The sequence below is a fragment of the Phalaenopsis equestris genome, unplaced genomic scaffold (assembly GCF_001263595.1).
Source record: "Phalaenopsis equestris unplaced genomic scaffold, ASM126359v1 Scaffold001223, whole genome shotgun sequence".
Lineage (NCBI taxonomy): Eukaryota > Viridiplantae > Streptophyta > Magnoliopsida > Asparagales > Orchidaceae > Phalaenopsis > Phalaenopsis equestris.
The window spans coordinates 81,729-99,121 of record NW_018165662.1 but is presented as its reverse complement, the minus strand read 5'-3'; positions in this window follow the sequence as shown (position 1 = coordinate 99,121).

Below are 17,393 nucleotides of genomic sequence, written 5' to 3'. Positions count from 1 at the left end.
TCATGAACTAAGAACGGTTGTAAATCTCCTTTGATGCAATGCTCTTGTCCTTCCTTGTAATACTTAATGCATTGGTGCAGATATGACGGAACCATGTTGTTCTCATGAATCCACGGTCGACCCAGTAGAGCATTAAAAGAGGTCTCGACGTCGATGATATGGAACTTGACAGTTGATACTATTTATCCAATCTTCATAAGCAATGTAATCGATCCAAGGGCTCTTTTCCTCTTCTGGTTGAATCCTCTTAGCATCATTTTATCGGTCGTAAGCTCCTGAGCCTCAATGTCCAAATAGGCCAGCGTCTGTAGACTCATCAAGTTGAGTGATGCTCCAGGATCTACTAAAACTTTGGACAATATGAATCTACCGATGTTAACGAAGATGTAGAGCGGTCAGTTATGGTCAGCGGTACCAAGCAGTAAGTCTTCATCTATGAAGGTTACCCCAAGCTATTCTTTTAACGAGCAAACTTCATCCAAGCATGTGTTGGCCAACTGAGCTAAGCAAATCTATGGGTCGAGCAAAGCTGTAACCAGAGACCCTCTCATATCCTTTGACAGGATTAGAGCATCATAGATGATTAATTTGGTCGGCAACTTCCTAAGATGAGCTAGCACATTATAATCCACTTTATACGATCCTCCAACCTTTACTTGGTTATGTGTTTCTTCCACTGGTAGAGGTGGAGGTAGCTCTTCTTGAGTTACAATTTATTTTCCTTTATCTACTAGAGCTGTTCTTGGGGGTAATACCTTTCTGCTCCTTAAATTTACTTCTGTAATTTCTTCTTCTTGAGATGTTGTAGACAAAACTTCTGGTGATTCTTCTTTAGAAAGATCAAAATTGATAGAAAGTGGTGCACTGTGGCACTTGAGGATTGGTTCCTTGCTCTCGACACTATCACAATCAGTGTCGTCGATATCATCTTTGTCCTTGTTAACAGGTTCATCGGACTCAAGTACAATTTGAGGATCAGTTTAGGAATCGAGATCAAAGTTAGATTGAGCAAAATTAGTTACGTTATCACTAGAAATAGTTAAAACGTAGCCGAAATCATAATCATTATATTCATAATACCCTGGTGGGGCAAAAAATAATCATACATGGTCAGGGGTTCGAGGATTTTCTTCCTCGAATCCGAGACAACCAATCTAACAGAGGAAGCCCCTATCCTACCCCCCGTGCTATCAATCTTCGTAACACGCTCTTTTCTTTGTCTTCTGGTTGCTGTGGTTTCTCCGTTGAAATCTCCAACTTGGGCTCGATAGGCTGAAAACTTTGAACGGAGGCTTGTGCTGAAGCGATCTGAATCTGATTTAGTATCTTCTTGGATGATTTGTTCCAAACTATACTCCATCCATCTGCCCTTGAATATGGCACAGAACCTTTTTCAGGTTCTTTTAAATATTCTTTCGGGATTGTTATTTTCCCTTCTTTAGGATTCTTCTCGAGCCAATTCTAAAAGATGAAACAATCCTCTATAGTGTGTCCAAGCATCCAGTGATACAGACAATAATTAGGTTGATCTCTTTTTTTGACCTCTTTTGGTTTCTTTGGATTTGGTAATCTGAACTCGGACTTCCTCATTAAACTTCTGAACATCTTGGGTACCGCTTCGGCTTTGAAGGAATACATTGCTTTCTTCCATTCTGACATGGATGGACCCATTCTATTATTTGTTCGGTATGATCCTCCATGATGCGGTTGCTGGCTAGACTGACTATATTGTTATGTCTGCTGTTGAGCATGCTACAATGATGACTGAGAATCCTGATGAGAATTTTTTGCATGTATCTTCATTGAATGTTTTCCCTTATCGATCGTTGCTACTGTCCCATATTTCTTGTCAAATATTCGGGCTATTCTAGTCTTTTCTGTTTTCCCCTGAGAATTCATATGTTTAATTTCCTCTTGTAGATTACTAGCTTTGTTGAGCAGCTTCTTGAAGGATGTAATAGTGAGTCCCTTGAGCATTAAATCTACTTGCTCATGAATGTTCTTGAGTAAGATATCAATTGCATGATGTTCCTATAGCTGTAGTTCACATTTCATGCTAAGGTTTCTCCACCTCAAGATGTAATCTACTAGGGTCTCTTTGGGCTTTTGCTTCTCTATTATGAGATCTCTAATAGACACGTGATGCTGCGCTCCAGCAAATCTCTTCACGAACAATTGCTCTAATTTGGCAAATGTCTTGACTGATCCATTGGGTAGTTCGACATACTAATCAAAAGCTATCCCTGACAGGGTGTTGATAAATTTTTGGAAGATTAAAACTTTGTTTCCTCAATCAAAAGCTATCCCTGACAGGGTGTTGATAAATTGTCAGAAGATTAAAACTTTGTTTCCTCCTGTGTTGCCACAACTAGCTTGGAAATGTGCTATATGCTACCTGGGATTTCCGGCCTTGTCAAATATCTTAAAGTTCGGTGACACAAAACTCTTAGGGTAGGGTACGACGTTGAATTCCATTTCTAATATGACACTTGATGGAGAATCATTCTTCTCTTGATCATCTCTATTTGTCGAGGCAACTTCCTCCTTTCATAGGTGATATGTATAATCTCCAACGGATTCACTTATAGAGAAACTAACTTTTGTGGTTGAGACTATCCATGGGTTGTAGCCATGGCAGAGGCCATCTCTTCCAATATTTTCTCCATTTGACTGATTTGCTCATCTCTTAGTAAAACAACCCTATGCAACTCATCCATGGCATTCTCTTCAACAAAAGGTTGGGCATCATGCACAGATGTAGCAGCTCTAGTTTTGATGACATGAATGTCCATGAAGTCTTCCTCGAGGTAATTGTTAAAGTCAAAATCTTGATCATCCTCATCATCAACAGCAACTCCATGTTCTCGGGCTAACTCAAAAATCTCAATCCTGAGCTTCTCAACCTATTCTTCAATTACTGATTCTTGTATCGCTTTAAGATCTGGAGGACTCTGCTGAAAATCCTCTACTTGCTCATCCATCTCACTTGAAATAGCTGCGACAATGCTAGATATTTTGGACCCTTGCTTCGCTCCATGATCCTGCCCCATGGGCTCACTGAACCGCATAGGTACAACAACCTTTGTCACCCACACCTTTTTCTTTAACAAAGATGTCTTGAGACAAAGTGTCTCAACATCGGCACGTCGAAGAGAGGTATGCTCCCCATGGTGCAGACCAGATACAATACTAGGTAACTTCATCATCTCTCACTTTGGAACTTCATGAAGGGTGATTGGTAGAATTTTTGGACCCAAATGTGACTTAACTAGTCGACGGCCTGTGGATCTCAGAGCAGCTACAATAGTAGTATCGATGGTGGTAATGGTAGTATCAACTGACTTTTCAAACGGAATCTGACTGGAATGCAAGCAGGTAAAGTTTCAGTTGGTGTCTGAGATCGTCTGACATATCTGATGTCCCTTAGAATGTCTTTCTTCATGTGAGGGGATACTGCTCATTACACTCATTTAAGTAATTTACTGATGGAACAACCTTTCTTTGTGGCTAGTCTCTGGAACAGTGTGCTGACTCAGGTGATAGGAGTGGGCTTCTTCCTCTCCCCACAATGTCCATGAGGTGACGGTAAGGTAGCGACAATCTTCTGGATACTCTCGTACCCATTAGTGTCCATTAAGGGATGCAACCTACTCCCTCACAGAAGCGGATATGTCTCCAGTAGCCTTGGTTCCTCCTGATGAGGAATTTCATCAACAAACATTTCTTCAAAAATCTGGGCTTTAGTAGCCTTCCAAATCTTTTGGCTGCGGTTCCTTCTTTGAGTTTGGGTTAATGGTGTAGTCCTAGAACTCGATCCAATGTCAAATTTTGACGATGGAACAACTAATCCTTCAGTTGAGTCTTCGACGATCATCACTTGTTTTCCCTTAGGAGAAATTCGAACAACAACCTTAGCAAGTGTCATGGTGGTAGTAGTCCTTACCTTCTTGTAAGAAGGGAAATCCTATGGACAGTTCAGGTTGAACTCAGCATGCCGTTCTTAAGCTTCCAGGGTAGCAACTTTCATTATGACAAAGGGAGCATTCCCGAGGATGACCTCGAGACCTTCAAACCCAGCTTCAAACTTAATGGTAGGGGTGATGTTGTGGGCTTCACAGCTCATTGGTAGGTTGCACGAGAAAGTGAGCATTGGGAATGCCATGGTAGCTGCTTCAAAAAGAAAGCTATGGGGTTAATTATTTGGCCAATACCTCATAATTCTAGTGTGAGCACTAAAATCAACAGAGGTTAATCTGTATACTGGGCAAGTCCTTAATTTGTGAAGATTTTAAACTTCAGTAAAAATAGTTTGCAAGTGGAAATATTTAATTAATATAAGAAAATTTAAGGACTAAGCGCAACACTACACAATTCAATTTAATTTGCAAAATATGAAACCAAACAAGGAGACGAAGAAATGCAAAGTTTAGGACCCAGTGTGGGACCAACTTTACAACGCACAATGCCCAAGCGACACTAGACAATGCCCAGGTGGAACTAGTCCACCAACACACATATTGGGGGTCTAACCCCACACAAAGATTAAAAGTCCTAATGAAATCCTGAACCTCTCTGTTCAAAGGTGGTTGAACAGATAGTCCTGAAGTCCGAAGGAGTTGATTGTACTTTCCCAACACAAAAATGGATAATGTATGCCAATAAAAGAAAGGTAATTTGGTCTATAAGGAACATGGACACATTATCAATGTATGAAGATAATATTCTCTGATTTAAATGAAGAGAGAAATAAATCCCCAGCAAAGTCGCCAGAAGCTGTCGAAACAATTTTATATATATATATAATTTTAGAAAAATATGAAATCAAACTGATCCCATATTTTTCATAGCTTAAATGAAAGAGAACTACGCCTCAAGCCCCATATTTATTAAAAAGATAAACACAAGCCCCATATTTATTAGAAAGATAAACACAAGACTTGAGGGTGAGGCTCGCCCAAATAACTAAGAAACATATCACATCCGTTTAGTCTACAAAAACCATTTTATTTATGAGCCGACAAGTTCTCCCGTTTAATATAAAAAATTAAATAGGGTTTATATTAAGATGGGTTCAAAAAATTTTTCTATAAAGGCAAACCCTTATAGTTAATTACATCTTAGATAACCAAAGTCACCTAAGAAAACTCTCGATAAAAATCAGGGGATATTATCTTCAAGGGATTTCAAATGATAGGACTTTTCAAAGAGATCAGACAAAGAGGTGTGAAAGGGGAATGTATCAAATTTGTAACATATTATGGAATTCAAAGGAAGAGAGACTAGGGGTTGTCACAGATCCGAAGGAGAACCTTGGTGACTTCCCAAGCTACCCTATGGTTTGGCTTCAATTTTAGAGAGAAATTATTTAAATGTAAAATTATTTGAATGTATCATCGTGCAAATTTTATTAGTTAGGGCTTACATTCGTATAAAACGATTATATAGATAGCCTGGACGATATGAGGTTTTAGGTCGTGATGAACGACAACCTCCGAATCCTAAGACAAGTTAGAGCTTATATTATATAGCAGAGCCATACAAAGGCCTAAATGAAAATTGAGGATTTATGTCGTACTAGACAAATAACCTCAAAATTTTATGGCTTTTTGTTTAATTCTAAGGAGTGGTTTAGCTGGTGTAGACATGTTTTGTTGTTGAAGATGTTCGTGCTGCCCACAATGTTAGCTCCAAGCTCCTCGTAGTGGCAAGTTTAAGTTTTTTAATGTGTCATGTCTTGATGTAAATTCAAATGTCCCTAAGGATTATGACTTTTTAAATATTATGGGGCATAATAAAGTTGATTAAAGCGACACTGGTTAGGACCCTACGGTTCATTCATTCTGGTACTACTATTTTCTTTTGGATTCACTTAGTTCAAATGAATTTACTAAACTCAACTCAATGAGTTCCATACTTTCATTTAGACCGTGGGGAGTCTCGTTAGCAACCATAGGTTACCTCCTTTGAGGGATTCATGATCATCCGATAGAGACATTTTAATTTAGTTACGATTTTTGTTTTGCGATGTTTGTGATTAAATTTTGAATTGTCTTATATTTTGAATGTTGTAGCGGTGAATTTTATCTTGTTCGACTTTTTTTTTGGTTTTGTGGCTATCCTAACAGTTTTGATTTTTATTCAGGGTGACATCATTGTTTAACATATAAGTTTGAAGCAAGAAGTACAGAAAGGTAAATGCAGTAATTAAAAAGCATGCTTGTTGATTCTTCTTATTCCTCTACCTGAAAGGTTAGTATTTACAAGACATGTATGTAATTTTGCAAAGAATTTAAATTACAGGAGTAGATGAAGGTATAGTTATCCAACCCCAAAGTATGATTCTATTGATGATTCTATTATTCTATTGAGCCTCTGAAGTTCTTAGTGGATGATTCTAGAACAAAATATGGCAAGTTTAACTTGTCCTTCAAAATATCCAAAAGATTTCAAAGTGCTTGGGATATGATCCTGAACTACTTCAAAGATCTCTTGACTTATTTTGAGTTCATCTTTGAACTTATCATATTTTTCCATTACTCATCCGAGTTTAGAGTGTTACTACTTCGTTACCCAGTGAAACTTGACAATTCAATTATCCCTAGGATAGGATACTTAATCAAGTTGATACTTTACTTAAGAGTTATATAGATGAATGCCCCTAAGGCAAGCTTAAGTCATTAAAAATTTGGTGCCTATAACAAATGGGCTTGGAGTGCTTAAAAGGTGTTAATCTCCAATCATATCATCTTCTAAATCCAATCAATTGAGTTTAGACATTGAGCCAAGGTCACTATCAAGCCCTTAACAATCTCAGTTTAAGTGACATTATTCTAATTGAAAGATCACATTATCATCAATTTATGCTTAAGATAAGTGAATTATCATCTTCCTAGCTTAAGTCCATCGCTTAAGAATCACTTGATCTTAATTAACTTCCAAATCATGATGATTAGGGAAATTATAGTTTTGTTGATATTGTGAAAAGGTGTTAAGTGGGTTTCTACCTTTAACCCATTACATTTCAATCATCCAATGCACTCATTAAGGATCAAAATTACCCATCCCCAATGGTTAATCCTAAATTTTGATTAATACACTAAAATCTAAACTTACCACTTTGCCCTTTGGGCTTTTCATCTTATAATTCTTCAAGAAAAACCCAAATGGCCTTGGAAATCTTTGAGTATCCTATCCATGAATTAATTAAAATTTCAGGGGGGGGAGTGTGATTTTTTAAAAATTTAATTTAATTTAATTTAAGATAATTATTTTAACTCAAAAATAAGAATTTTCAATGTTAATTTATTTAATTAAAAAAATTAAGTTTTAATTTATGGGAAAATTATTAGAGGTTTTTCTGGGTCAGAAAAATACATAGACAAAAATTTCATGATTTTTTTGAATAATATTGCAATTATTATAAATATTTAAAGGTCATTTTTAATGATTATTTAAATACAAAAATATGTTTTAATCTTCGAAAAATGACTTTTAAATTTTTATTAGACCCTCATAAGTTCAAGAAACTCGGAGAAATAAATTTTATATTTTTATGATTTATTTTTAATTTATTATAAGTATTTTAATGGGAAATAAGAAAAAAAAGCATTTTAAGCCTTTAAAAATTTATTTTTAATTTAGAAAAAACTAAGAAAAATAGTTTAAGGTGTCCCAAGTTATTAGGGGATAATTGCACACATTTTGAACTATTTTTTGTATTTTTAAAAATTTTGATTAGATTATTTTTAATTCAAAATATACGTTAAAAATAAAATATTTTCAAAAAAATAAATTTTATTTTTAGTAAATTTCCCTAATCATAAGGAACTCATAAAACTATTTTTCATAATTTCTTTAAGGTTATTTAATTTAATATAATTTGTTTTTTGCAAAAAATATCATTTTTACTTACAAAATCCAATTTATTGGCCAAATCAACTTAAATAAATTTAAAATTTTTACAGTGAGTTGAAATGATTTTTATGAACAATATGGAATTGATTTTGTCTATTTTTTATATATAATTTAAATAAATTAATAAAGAGCAAAAATGCTTAATTAATAACAGAAATATACAAAATTATTCAAATCATCACAATATTTTTCCTAAGCTCCTCTGACCACAGGAAACCTAAAAAAATTAATCTCATAATTTTTTAAGAGATATTTTAATTTATATGGTTAAATAAAGCCAAAATAGCCACTTAGGCTTGAAAATTAGGATTAGAGACACAAATGTGCTCTGTGACCCAAAATAGCCACTTAGGCTTGAAAATTAGGGTTAGAGACACAAATGTGCTCTGTGACTTTAGAAAAATCATAGGAGGTGCCCTCTATGATGAGGACTCAACCCTAAACATTTCAAGCCATTATGATTAGTATCTAATCATAATGAATTAAAATACCTAATAGAGTATTTAATTAATTAAAAATCATACACTTGGCAAATAATTTTTATTTTTTGTCCACATTATTTTCCTCTAATCTCTGAGCAAGAGGATATTTTTCTTTTATTTTTATAATTTTCTAGAGAAAGATATGAATTTTTGAAGATCAGGCATTAAAAATAATTAAGAAAATCTATATTTTCTTACTTAAACACGCAGCACAAACTCAACCTACAATGGCTTCGAACTCACACGCGGCGCTTCACCATTCGATGTCGCCATGTACCTAAGCTACCACGCGGCCTGCCTTTCCGCTCCGTCTGTTCAATTCTCCAATACGATCTCAGTCGTCCATGGAATAAACACGCGATCGAACGACATCCGTTCATCGTCCCCAAATGACCTAACCCATAAGCCGTTCACATTAAAACATTAAGATCTCGAGCTAGACACAACCAAATCACATGAGGTTTATTTCTAAACCTTCATTTACTCAAGTATCCATATGGTTAATCAAACATGAAATCAAGCCATTACACATGGAGAATCAAAACAAGCTCGAGCTAGGGTTAGAGCTTAATACCTTTTCCTGAGAGGGGAGACCTCAATCAGATGGTTGTGGTAGCTTTGATTGGGTCCAACGAACTTCTAGATGAATTCTCAAGCCCTGATGAATTGTTTGGCTATTTTTTAACTAAGCTCAATTTTAGGTGTTGATTAAAGTTTATGCTAAAGGGTGTTTGAGAGAGGGCTTTTGTGTGGAATCGACTTCTCTCACTGTGGGGATGGTGTGTCCACAGTTAATTGAAGTTAGGTGGATTATGGAATACTGGGGAGATCTATTCTAGCTTTAGAGCAAATTTTGAACCCAAAATTGAGCTCTCACCGTAGAACCATAGGGGGAAAATGGTTGCAGTGGGCTTAGAAGTTCTTGGAGAGTGTCTGAAATAAATTGGGCAGAGTATCCCTAAAGAAATTTTAGCTCTCTTTTTTTGGCAATGGGAGGGAAGTTTAAGTAAAATGGCTTAGGGTGGAGCTCAACGCTTCAATTTGGGTGCAAAATGATGCTTATGTGGAGGGCTTCAAAATGTTAAAGTAAGTCAATTGGAAATGATCAGCTAAGGTGGGTGCAATTGAGTTTGGGTTTAAGCATGGGGTTCTTGGTTTTGGCTCCTCCGGTGACTAGGGTTGCTTGCCATGGCACAGAAGGTGCTCAGGTGGCCCAAGAACCTCAGGGGAATCTGTCACAATAATTAACTTGCGTTGGTGATGAGTTTTGGAAAAGATTTCTTTGGCTTAAGCAATTTAGGAAAAAAATTCCTTGATTTAGGGGACCTTTGGTCCATAGCTCACCTAGCGTGGGCTAAGTGGGCTTAGCCTGGTCACTAGTTCCTTGATTTAGGGGACCTTTGGTCCATAGCTCACTTAGCGTGGGCTAAGTGGGCTTAGCCTGGTCACTAAGGTCCATCTAGTGGCTGCGGTGTAATTAATTTTGTTATTTGGGCACGACTAAGTTAGTTTTGGTGCATTGGTTCAATTTGAGTCAAATTTGCTTAAAGTTGGGTTTGGGTTAGGCTGGACATGACACTGAGCCCAATTTATTGATTAATATGGTGTAGATGATTGTCATGAAGAGTTTAGAAAAGATTTGGAGTGATTTTGAGTTTATTTGGTGGGTCAATTTGAATGGGATTTTGATTTTAGGCCAAATTGAGGATTTTTTATTTAGATTGAAATTTGATTCCAATGTGGGTCAATTAAGCCTTAGTTAGTTTGAAATGATCATAGGCATGATTAATTTGAGTTTGGAATTAAAATTGAGAGAAATTGGGGTCAAATTGATGGACATTTAAGATGAATTTGGGGAAATGGGGCCCTTAAAGACAATTTGGGGGTTTTGGTCAAAATGGTCAAATTGATCAAATTAGGCTCAATTTAAGGGTACAAATTAGTTTTAAGGACATTTGAGATGATTTTGGAGGTTTTAGGTAAGTTTGGGCAACCAAGGGCATTTTTGTAATTTTGAAAAATTTGGGGGTATTTTGGTAATTTTGGCAATGCTGGGTGGTTTTGGAAAATTTGAGTATTTTGAAATTGTTTGAAATGATTTTTGAACAAATTTGGATATTTTGGGTGAAATTGAGACTTTTTGCCAAATTTTGGGTTTGGTGGTGTTTAGGTAATTGGGTAGATTTCAATGGCAAAAGACCGAGTTGGATATTTTGGTAAAATTGGGGTGCCAACCACTCTATGTGAGCCATGGACCAATGGAATCCTCATTTGGTTCCTCTATGTACTGGTCCTAGCTAAACCCCCAGCCTAGGGCTAGTGGGTCTAGGGGACCATCTACATGAGCCTCCCAAAAGATCAAGGGATCAAAGTCAACAAAGTTTGGGCTTAGAGTTATGAGTGAAGGTGAGTGAAAGTGAGTGCCAACGAATGAATCAGCTCCAGACCAACACCTCGGGCCAACCTTAAGGCCAAGTAGTCTTATTGGGACTTACCTTGAGTTCTCTCATATTGATCCCACCTATTAAGTTCTAGAGGTTAGGACCAATATGTGGTACTTCAAGTTAAGAAAAAATGAGTTAGAGTTTCTAATGGTGAGGGTTCCTTTTTCTAGTCCTCTAGGAATATTCAACATGAAATTCCTATGCTTATACCTTAGGCTACTAAAGAGGAAAGACTAGACCTCAACCAAAAGTGAGGTCAACAAGGTTATAAATACTCTTCTTCCTCTCTGGCTATAAATACTCCTTTTCTCCCACTCCTTACTGCATCTTTACTATTATTTTATTCATGCATTATTTACTTACAATACATGCGAAGCGCTTGGGGTAGAGGGGTAGAAAAGAATAGGAGACCAATTAAAAGGTACTGTATGATAGGCCACTGACCCAACAATATTGCATGTTCGCAAATAAACCCTGAACTTAGAGCCATTGCAATGAGGAGCTTGGAATGAGTGAAAAAGGACGGAGGATGGTAAACAAGGCAAAACAATGGGGTAGATATACATCAATTAAATCTTTTCTTAGTTTAAACAACAACAAATCCATAGGACTTTGAGATGGTCCGCCTAGTGCAACTTAGATCCTCACCTTATCCTTTAGGCTTTTGTAGAACTCTGTTGTGCAGTATAAGTCCTAGCCTTATAGGATTTTGAAATTATTCATCTAGCGTGACGTAAACTCTCCTACCTCTCTCTCAAAATTTATTCGAACAAAATAATATTCAATCAATTCTCATTTAAAAGACCAAATACAAATTTTCTACTTACAGCATGTGTGATCAATCAAAGCCTCCCAATTTACATTCAATTGTTTAATACAATAATAGTTGAGGGCAACAAAAACTACGCTTTAAGGGCAGCTTATAAGTGGGGCGGCATTTTTCAAAATGTCGCCTTAGTGTTTGTTTTGCGCAATTTAGGTGTGTTTCTACAAACGACGTTCTCTTAATTCTACTACACGCGGATTGCGGGTATACCCTCGCGATCCACTTTTAGACTCTACTGTTTATTCCATTGACCTCGTACACAGCCCTACCTTTCCTCTTTGGCATTGATTGCTCTGCAGAAAAGATCTCCTCTCCTCCCTCTGCTCCTCCATCCTCTCCCCCATTTGGCCAAAAGCTTTCATTGTTTTCAACGATCTATCTGTTGAGTTTTGCATTGAATATGGAAGTGTTGATAAGAGCTAAAAATATAGATCCACTTGTTGAGTATGATGAAAGCTGTTAAAAATGTAGATGCGATTTTTTAATGAGATATTTGATGCATCGACATTGATTCTTTGGTTGTTCATATCCTACTGTTACTTTTCAGTTTAGGGTGGTGTTAACTGGAAAAATTTAGTTTTGCAGATCTTCCTTTGATGTGTTCATGCTTAACCTAGAGCTATTCCCCATTTTTTGTTGGTTTTGCTGTACCTGAAAGCTGGGAAATTAAGGTCACTTTAAGAACCTGCTTTGATGTATTATGATGCTTTCTGATCTTTTCTTTTCTGTTGGCTGATTTTTTCGTAACTGGAAATTGGGGTCACTTGCTGTGTCGTTCTCTGATGTTTTCATACCTAGAAGTTGGAAATGTTGTTCATTGTCCCACTTCAGAAATTCATGAAAATTCTATTTAATTTTTTTCTTGCATTAAAATGGTAATGTGGTTGCAAAAGCAGTTAGCATTACTATTATGTGAAATTTGGAAACAAAACCGATATTCTATTCTAAGTGAAAATCTTTTCAACTTTTGCTTGGTACTTGTTGGAAAAAAGGACATTTTTCAATTTCATTTGTCCGTAGCATTATAGTTTACATTAAAGAGCATCAGATGGCAGCACACATTATGGAGCAAGATTTGGTACTTGTTGGTTTAGTACTCTTATATGTTTTTCATTGTAGAAACCTTCTTTCTGAAGGTGCTAAATATTTGCAGTGGTGGAAACTCCATTGATTGCAAAATTTCATGAACATCCATATTGGTCATTTTTAATTTTTAAATATTTTCTTTAATGTTGCAGTTAACGAAGCATCATATTTTGATTTTAACGTACATTACCTCTTTTTTATGCATAAAAGGTTTATTTCTTACATACATGTTATCTTACCATCCCTTTGCCTCACAGTAAAAATGAGTAAAAAAAAGAGGTCGGATCTTCGGCCATGTGAGATAGAGAGGCCACTAATATATTTTGTGATCTCTGTCTGGGGAGGTAGAGTTGGGAAATAGACTCATTACCTATTTTAATAAAGAAGGTTGGCAAAATCCCATGACTAAATTCATGGAAATAACCGGGAGGGATTACAATCAGATGAAACTCAAAACAAGTGGGATCAATTGAAAAAGAACTGGAAAATTTGGAAAGAACTCAAAAGGGATCAACTGGATTGGGATGGGATCGACTAAAAACAACAATTAATGCATCAAAGGAATGGTGAGCATAAAAGTTAGAGGTAATTACATGAATTTTTCCATATATCTTCACATTGAAATGATTTGACTATTGAATACTTCTTATTTTGTTAATACAGGCACTGCCAACAACAAAAAAATTAAAATTGACTTGCATTGAACTAGTTTTGGAGGAAAAGTTGGATGGTATGTTCACTGGCGTTGTAGCAACTGGAGCTCATGTTTTCATCCCAAATGAGCAGAGCTTTGCCAGCTTAGCACAGGATATGGATACCAAGCACATAGGTGACTCAGGACAAAGTCCAAGCCAAATCCACACAGATGTTCAATCCACTGACGGGACAAAACGTCCCCGACCTACAAACATTGGTCAGTCGGTGTTCTTATTTTAAAAGTTGGACTCTATTTTACATGCATATGGATTGCTTCACATATCTTGAAAAATGCAAGGTTCTCATTGTTGTATACACTGTTGTATATATCATTTCAGCTATATCATTCCACTATTACACTGGTGTTGGGTACATTCGAATTACCAGCTGCAGTTATGTTCTTCTGGGAATTATGTGTTTCCTTTGAATTACCTGTATTAGCTTTAGTTATGCTCTTTTCTAGAAAATTGGTTTTAGAATTTAGAATTTTTAACATTCTCTGAATGATTTGGTTAAATATAAATTTCCCTTTCAGTAGAGATGGTTGATGTTTGGCTGTACATTATGAGCATTATGCTCATACGGGTAGTGTATTGGAGCATGAAGTGAACAATTATGAGTTGCATGGTTCAATCATTATGAGTAATGCAAGATTTAGGATTTGTGCGGAAAGCTTCGCTAACTGCTCATTTCATATTCACATGTAGTTTGATTTTAAAGAGTGCTTACGAGCTGCAGGGTTCTCATTTCATGTCATATTCACATGCAGTTTGATTATGAGCTGTAGGTTTCTCATTATGAATGCTATTAGGTATATGAATGAATGCTATTACTGCTATTACCAAAGTTGTAAGTATATAACAATATGTTGGGTGTTAACTGTTTTATACCTGGAAGTTGAGACATGCTCTTCTTCCCTTCAAATTATCTACTGCTTCATTTGGTTGCTTCAAAGTACCTGCTGCTTTATTGTATAGATATTTAAATTAATGAAGTTAGCTTTTTCAGAAACAAATAGCCTATGGTTTCAGTTGCTCTGTTGGCATTACATAGGAATTGGAATGTATGTAAATAAATCCCAATGGTGATGATACAACATCTTTGGATAGCCTAGTTATTCCTAGGTAACCAGTGCAGCCATTACCACTGAGATCTTGTTGACATTACGTCTGTTGGCATTACAAGGTAGCCTATGGTTTCAATGGTTCAATTATCCTGTGTTTTCCAGTTGGCATTACACAAGAAAATTTTTTGTACACATATTTTCTGGTTTATAATTCTCATCTTCTATTCCAAGTGAAAATCTTTTTGATTTGATTGAAACATCCTATTTTTGGCTTAAAATCACCTGCTTTCACATTTAAATTTATGGAGCAAATGCTACTATATGACTTTACTTACTATAAAAAAAAAGTTTTTTACTGCTAAATTGTACTGATTTTATCGAGATTATTGTGGAGCAGTTTCAATGGCCACACAAATTTGTTTTCGGAAACCGTTACCTCTATATTTTGGTAAGTATATTTTCTATATTTCATCAATTTTTTGACTGATCTATTATTCTTTTAATAACTGCAGAACGATGAGTTTCAAATATTCAGGGAAGTCCAGGCAAATGCTGTGCCGGTGCGGGCTACTGACCTTGCTACTTATGTCACACCAGCCACATAGCTACGAAAAGCAATTTTACAGGTGTCTGCAGTGGGCACAAGGACAAGAGGACTGCACTTTCTTCAGATGGGTCGACAATACGCCCATTTCTATGCTATCTCAATTTGAAACCGTTGCTCAGAGTTCGTCGGTATCAAAATTTAAGAACATCGCTTTCTGATTTGAGTGCTTTCATTTCTACGGTATCCTAGTTGGACAGGTTCTCTCAGGGTTTTGAAGTGTCAGAACCGGGCAGAATGGGCTATGATATGCTGCTACATTATAAAAGTCAACATTATAATTTTTTTCCTTATAATTTTGACATGTTATTTTATTTCTTTTTTGTGTCCCATTACAGTACATATTGGTGTGTTAAGGTGTATTTCACTTTTGTTTAGGTAACTGTGATTCTGTGATGTGATGTGAAATATTTTAGTGATATAAATATTTTATATTTTCATGTCTTAATATTTTAACTTTAATTTTTACAATATTTTGTATTTTTATGTTCTTCAATATTCACATTTATCTCCCATTTTTTATTTCATTAAAAAAGTTGGTAAAATTGTTAAAAAATTTGCAAATAAGCTGTTTACAAAACACACGAACCAAACAGCCAGACAACTTTTCCAGAACAGGGGCAGATTTGCCATTTTTCCAGAATCAGCCGTTCTCAAAACACATTAACCAAACAATCAGTCAACTTATCCGAATCAGCTGGTCATCAGCAGATTATCTGGATAAGCTGCTTATGCTGTGGTCATCAGCAGATTATCAGGATAAGCTGCTTATGCTTCAACATAAGCTGGATAAGCTGCAGCTGTCCCAAACAGACCCTTAATCTCAAATTTAGATTTTCATCTTATAGCATATTGATTAATTCCCTTTTTGCTCATGGTTTGTAAATTGTAGGCACCTATTCCTAAAGAATCCCATTTTACAAAATTATTATTTTTGGCTACCAATTCGATTTATTCTGCCATATCGAGTCGGCCTAAGAATACATTTATCATCAGCGAACTGGCAGAAAAATAAAATTAATTTGGCCTAATTAAGTTATTCGTCATGTTGATAAGTCTGTAACATCACATAAATTATGTGAGCTGCAGATGATTCAAATCACATTAATTCAAATCATAAATTTGGGTTCTATTTCTTCAGCCATACATCTAAGTTTTGATAAAAATCGTGGCATGATGGGATTCCTTTCCCATGCTAAACAATTGATAATTAGTCCCTAACACGACAATGCCTTCAAACTTTTTGAAAATCAGTAATTTTATTTATTGTTTACTCCAATGACGTAAAAAATATTATATACAGGCTCAGATTGCATCCGGAGTCAAATTATGAGACAACATGTGTTAAGTGGGCCTCACTATTTTTAACACTGATCGATGCCCGTGTATTGCGGTGTGACCTATTTAACACGTGACGCTATACCATTGGACTCTGAACGCATGCAAGAAAAAAATTATCCGTTTAATTTTGATTTTAGATAAAAAGTGTCTTGCAAGCAGGTAAATTATGTTGTCAGCATAAGTCACCTCTCCGAGAAGCCATTGTTTTGAAAGTGATTGTTGTCCAATACTCATAATTAAAAAAGAAAATAAAGAAGTTCAGAAAGGGGGGGACCAATTGTTTCTCACTTGTCCTTTTATGCCCCATTTATCGACAACTAATTTGAGGACACTTTTTCAGAAGGCTTGAAGAACGAACCACTTTCGAAAAAGCCGGAGATGTATGGCTTGATTGACGTAACTTAACGCCCTATATTAAGGTAGATTTACATGCATATCACTCAATTCGTAATGTATAATTTATAAGCTACCAAATTTTATATTGTAAATTATGAACAAATAATTAATATAAATTATTATGCAAAATTGTAAAAATGTAGGTTAATGATGATCTAATTCTTTTAGGATAACATTTTCAACTAGTCATACCTAGGGCTGTCAAAACGGCTCGTTGTTCGCAAACAACTCGTGTTCGGCTCGTTAATTTTGTTCGATAAGTTAACGACTGAACACGAACTAAGATGTGTTCGTTCGTGTTCGGCTCGTTTTGGCTCGAAATACTACTCATCAAGTATATATATATATATATATATATATTAAGTAGTATTTTAAAAAAATCTAATTGACTACAAGAGTACAAAGATTTATAATAAATTAAAATATTGATTAAGAAAATAGAATAAAAATTATTAAATTAGATTCAAATGATATTTTAATATAAATAATAATTTTTAAATCTTGCTCAAACCCTTATTGTCTTATGTCTTTTGGTTAC